The sequence below is a fragment of the Coregonus lavaretus genome, assembly GCF_964263955.1.
Source record: "Coregonus lavaretus genome assembly, contig: HAP1_SCAFFOLD_6279, whole genome shotgun sequence".
NCBI lineage: Eukaryota > Metazoa > Chordata > Actinopteri > Salmoniformes > Salmonidae > Coregonus > Coregonus lavaretus.
Window position 1 is genome coordinate 27,831 of NW_028156290.1, and position 6,000 is coordinate 33,830.

Below are 6,000 nucleotides of genomic sequence, written 5' to 3' on the forward strand. Positions count from 1 at the left end.
TCCTCTACGGCCATACTCTGGACCTGGTTATTACCAAGGGGCTTTCTGTTGACATATCCTCTACGGCCATACTCTGGACCTGGTTATTACCAAGGGGCTTTCTATTGACATATCCTCTACGGCCATACTCTCGACCTGGTTATTACCAAGGGGCTTTCTATTGACATATCCTCTACGGCCATACTCTGGACCTGGTTATTACCAAGGGGCTTTCTGTTGACATATCCTCTACGGCCATACTCTGGACCTGGTTATTACCAAGGGGCTTTCTATTGACATATCCTCTACGGCCATACTCTGGACCTGGTTATTACCAAGGGGCTTTCTGTTGACATATCCTCTACGGCCATACTCTGGACCTGGTTATTACCAAGGGGCTTTCTGTTGACATATCCTCTACGGCCATACTCTGGACCTGGTTATTACCAAGGGGCTTTCTATTGACATATCCTCTACGGCCATACTCTGGACCTGGTTATTACCAAGGGGCTGTCTGTTGACATATCCTCTACGGCCATACTCTGGACCTGGTTATTACCAAGGGGCTTTCTATTGACATATCCTCTACGGCCATACTCTGGACCTGGTTATTACCAAGGGGCTTTCTGTTGACATATCCTCTACGGCCATACTCTGGACCTGGTTATTACCAAGGGGCTTTCTATTGACATATCCTCTACGGCCATACTCTGGACCTGGTTATTACCAAGGGGCTTTCTATTGACATATCCTCTACGGCCATACTCTGGACCTGGTTATTACCAAGGGGCTTTCTGTTGACATATCCTCTACGGCCATACTCTGGACCTGGTTATTACCAAGGGGCTATCTGTTGACATATCCTCTACGGCCATACTCTGGACCTGGTTATTACCAAGGGGCTTTCTGTTGACATATCCTCTACGGCCATACTCTGGACCTGGTTATCTGGTCATGCCATACGGGTTGATGAACGCTCCGTCAGTTTTCCAATCATTCGTGGATGAGATCTTCAGGGACATGCAGGGGCAGGGGGTGGTTGTGTACATTGATGACATTCTCGTGTACTCGCCTACCCGTGTCGAGCATGTGGCCCTGGTGCGTAGAGTGTTGCGGAGGCTGTTGGAGCACGACCTGTATGTGAAGGCAGAGAAGTGTCTGTTTTTCCAGAAGTCGGTCTCCTTTCTGGGTTATCAGTTGTCTGCGTCAGGGGTGAAGATGGAGGTAGACCGGGTGTCAGCTGTGCGTAATTGGCAGACCCCAACCACTGTGAAGGAGGTGCAACAGTTCTTGGGTTTTGCAAATTATTACCGGAGGTTTATCCGGGGTTTTGGACAGGTGGCAGCTCCCATAACGTCTCTGTTGAAGGGGGGTCCGGTGCGCTTGCGGTGGTCAGCTGAGGCGGACAGGGCTTTTGGGAAACTGAAGGACCTGTTTACCTCGGCGCCGGTGTTGGCGCATCCGGATCCCTCTTTACCTTTCCAGGTAGAGGTGGACGCGTCAGAGGCCGGTATAGGGGCCGTTCTTTCCCAATGTTCTGGCACACCACCTAAACTCCGTCCCTGTGCGTTTTATTCTAAAAAGCTCAGTCCGGCGGAGCGGAATTATGACGTAGGAGACAGGGAGCTGTTAGCCGTGGTACAGGCCCTAAAGGTGTGGCGGCATTGGCTTGAGGGGGCTCAACACCCTTTCCTCATTCTAACTGACCACCGTAACCTGGAATACATCCGGGCAGCTAGGAGACTGAATCCTCGCCAGGCCCGCTGGACTATGTTTCTAGCCCGGTTTGTGTTTAAAATTACTTACATCCCTGGGTCCCAGAACGGGAAGGCAGATGCTCTGTCTCGGCGGTATGACGCGGAGGAGAGGTCCGTTGAGCCCACTCCCATACTACCAGAGTCCTGTCTGGTTGCACCGGTGGTGTGGGAGGTTGATGCCGAGATCGAGCGGGCGTTACGCACCGACCCAAGTCCTCCACAGTGTCCAGTGGGTCGGACGTACGTTCCGCTCGAGGTACGCGATCGCCTCATTTATTGGGCTCATACGTCCCCCTCCTCTGGACATCCGGGTATCGGCCGGACAGTTCACTGCCTTAGCACGAAGTACTGGTGGCCAACGTTAGCTAGGGATGTGAGGATTTATGTCTCCTCCTGTTCGGTGTGTGCCCAGTGTAAGGCACCCAGACATTTGCCCAGGGGTAAGCTACAACCCCTGCCCGTTCCACAACGACCCTGGTCCCACCTCTCGGTGGATTTTGTTACCGACCTTCCCCCCTCACAGGGGAATACTACCATCCTGGTCGTTGTGGATCGGTTCTCGAAGGCCTGTCGTCTCCTTCCCATGCCGGGTCTACCCACTGCCCTACTGACCGCTGAGGCTCTGTTTACCCATGTCTTCCGGCATTACGGGGTACCCGAGGATATAGTGTCTGATCGAGGCCCCCAGTTCACCTCCAGAGTGTGGAGAGCGTTTATGGAACGGTTGGGGGTTTCGGTAAGCCTTACCTCGGGTTACCATCCGGAGAGTAATGGGCAGGTTGAACGTGTTAACCAGGAGGTGGGTAGGTTTCTGAGGTCTTATTGCCAGGGCCGGCCGGAGGAGTGGGCGAGATACGTTCCTTGGGCCGAGATGGCACAGAACTCTCTCCGCCACTCCTCCACCCAACTAACCCCTTTCCAGTGTGTGTTAGGGTACCAGCCGGTTCTGGCACCTTGGCACGAGAGCCAGATCGAGGCCCCTGCGGTGGATGAATGGGTGCGGCGCTCGGAGGAAACATGGAACGCTGCCCACGTACATCTGCAGCGGGCCATCCGTCGGCAGAAAACGAGCGCCGATCTCCACCGCAGTGAGGGGCCTGTGTACGCACCTGGAGATCGAGTCTGGCTCTCGACCAGAAACCTGCCCCTCCGCCTGCCCTGCCGGAAGCTGGGTCGGCGGTTTGTGGGGCCATTTAAAGTCCTGAGGAGGTTGAACGAGGTGTGTTACAGGTTAGAACTGCCTATTGACTATAGGAATATTAACCCCTCGTTCCATGTGTCTCTCCTCAGGCCGGTGGTAGCTGGTCCACTCCAGGAGTATGAGATAGAGGAGACTCCTCCGCCCCCGTTGGACATCGAGGGGGCTCCGGCGTACACTGTGAGGTCCATCCTTGATTCGAGACGCCGGATGGGGGGTCTTCAATATCTCGTGGAGTGGGAGGGGTACGGCCCGGAGGAGCGGTGCTGGGTGCCAAGGAGGGACATATTGGACCAGTCCCTGCTGACCGAGTTCCATCGGGGTCATCCTGCGCGCCCTGCTCCGCGTCGTCCGGGTCGTCCCCGAGCCCGGGGTCGGCGCACGGCTGGAGCCGCGCGTCAAGGGGGGGGTACTGTCACGGTTTCGGCCGAGGCTGCTCCTCCTCCTTGTTCGGGCAGGCTTCGGCGGTCGTCGTCTCCGGAGTACTAGCTGCCACCGTTCAATGTTTCATGTTCGTTTGGTTTTGTCTGTTTGTAACACCTGTCCCTTGTTAGTGTTTGATTGTGTTCCCTATTTAGTTTCGTTATTTTGGGTCAGGTGTTATGTGTGATTGTTTTTGTCAGCTGTTCGTGTTCATGGGATTTTGCTCTCTTCCTGTGTATTTTGAGAGTCCGCACTGCGTGCGCTTTTCCTTGTTTTACGCACTGTGTTGTGTGCGTATTTGTCGTTCTCGCCTCCCGGTTGGGTTGGCTATTTTCTCCTGTTTGGAGTTGTTTTGCACCACTAAAGACTGTTGACGTACTCTTGTGTGCCTGCGCTTGATTCCCTACACCACATCCACACTCAGCGTTCGTGACAGGTAGAGCATGGCGCTTGTAACGCCAGGGTAGTGGGTTCGATCCCCAGGACCACCCATACGTAAAAATGTATACGCACATGACTGTAAGTCGCTTTGGATAAAAGCATCTGCTAAATGGCATATTATTATTATTATTATTATTACAGTGAGGGAAAAAAGTATTTGATCCCCTGCTGATTTTGTACGTTTGCCTACTGACAAAGAAATGATCAGTCTATAATTTTAATGGTAGGTTTATTTGAACAGTGAGAGACAGAATAACAACAAAGAAATCCAGAAAAACGCATGACAAAAATGTTATGAATTGATTTGCATTTTAATGAGGGAAATAAGTATTTTACCCCCTCTCAATCAGAAAGATTTCTGGCTCCCAGGTGTCTTTTATACAGGTAACAAGCTGAGATTAGGAGCACACTCTTAAAGGGAGTGTTCCTAATCTCAGCTTGTTACCTGTATAAAAGACACCTGTCCACAGAAGCAATCAATCAATCAGATTCCAAACTCTCCACCATGGCCAAGACCAAAGAGCTCTCCAAGGATGTCAGGGACAAGATTGTAGACCTACACAAGGCTGGAATGGGCTACAAGACCATCGCCAAGCAGCTTGGTGAGAAGGTGACAACAGTTGGTGTGATTATTCGCAAATGGAAGAAACACAAAAGAACTGTCAATCTCCCTCGGCCTGGGGCTCCATGCAAGATCTCACCTCGTGGAGTTGCAATGATCATGAGAACGGTGAGGAATCAGCCCAGAACTACACGGGAGGATCTTGTCAATGATCTAAAGGCAGCTGGGACCATAGTCACCAAGAAAACAATTGGTAACCCACTACACATTTACATTTACATTTTAGTCATTTAGCAGACGCTCTTAACCAGAGCGACTTACAGGAGCAATTAGGGTTAAGTGCCTTGCTCAAGGGCACATTAACGTCATTTAGCAGACGCTCTTAGCCAGAGCGACTCACAAATTGGTGCGTTCACCCTATAGCCAGTGGGATAACCACTTTACAAGTGAGAGACAGAATAGACAGAATACACCGTGAAGGACTGAAATCCTGCAGCGCCCGCAAGGTCCCCCTGCTCAAGAAAGAAAATGTACAGGCCCGTCTGAAGTTTGCCAATGAACATCTGAATGATTCAGAGGAGAACTGGGTGAAAGTGTTGTGGTCAGATGAGACCAAAATCGAGCTCTTTGGCATCAACTCAACTCGCCGTGTTTGGAGGAGGAGGAATGCTGCCTATGACCCCAAGAACACCATCCCCACCGTCAAACATGGAGGTGGAAACATTATGCTTTGGGGGTGTTTTTCTGCTAAGGGGACAGGACAACTTCACCGCATCAAAGGGACGATGCACGGGGCCATGTACCATCAAATCTTGGGTGAGAACCTCCTTCCCTCAGCCAGGGCATTGAAAAAGTGTCGTGGATGGGTATTCCAGCATGACAATGACCCAAAACACACGGCCAAAGCAACAAAGGAGTGTCTCAAGAAGAAGCACATTAAGGTCCTGGAGTGGCCTAGCCAGTCTCCAGACCTTAATCCCATAGAAAATCTGTGGAGGGAGCTGAAGGTTTGAGTTGCCAAACGTCAGCCTAAAAATCTTAATGACTTGGAGAAGATCTGCAAAGAGGAGTGGAACAAAATCCCTCCTGAGATGTGTGCAAACCTGGTGGCCAACTACAAGAAACGTCTGACCTCTGTGATTGCCAACAAGGGTTTTATCACCAAGTACTAAGTCATTATTTTGCAGAGGGGTCAAATACTTATTTCCCTCATTAAAATGCAAATCAATTTATAACATTTTTGACATGCGTTTTTCTGGATTTTTTTGTTGTTATTCTGTCTCTCACTGTTCAAATAAACCTACCATTAAAATTATAGACTGATCATTTCTTTGTCAGTGGGCAAACGTACAAAATCAGCAGGGGATCAAATACTTAACTCCCTCACTGTATACATACATACACACATACATACATACATACATACATACATACATACATACATACATACATACATACATACATACATACATACATATACATCATTTAGCAGATGCTCTTATCCAGAGCGACTTACAAATTGGTGCATTCAACTTATGACAACCACTTTTTATTTTATTTATTTTATTTTATTTATGGGGGGTGTATGTATGTACATACATACATACGTGTGTGTGTGTGTATATTTGTGTGTGTCTGTG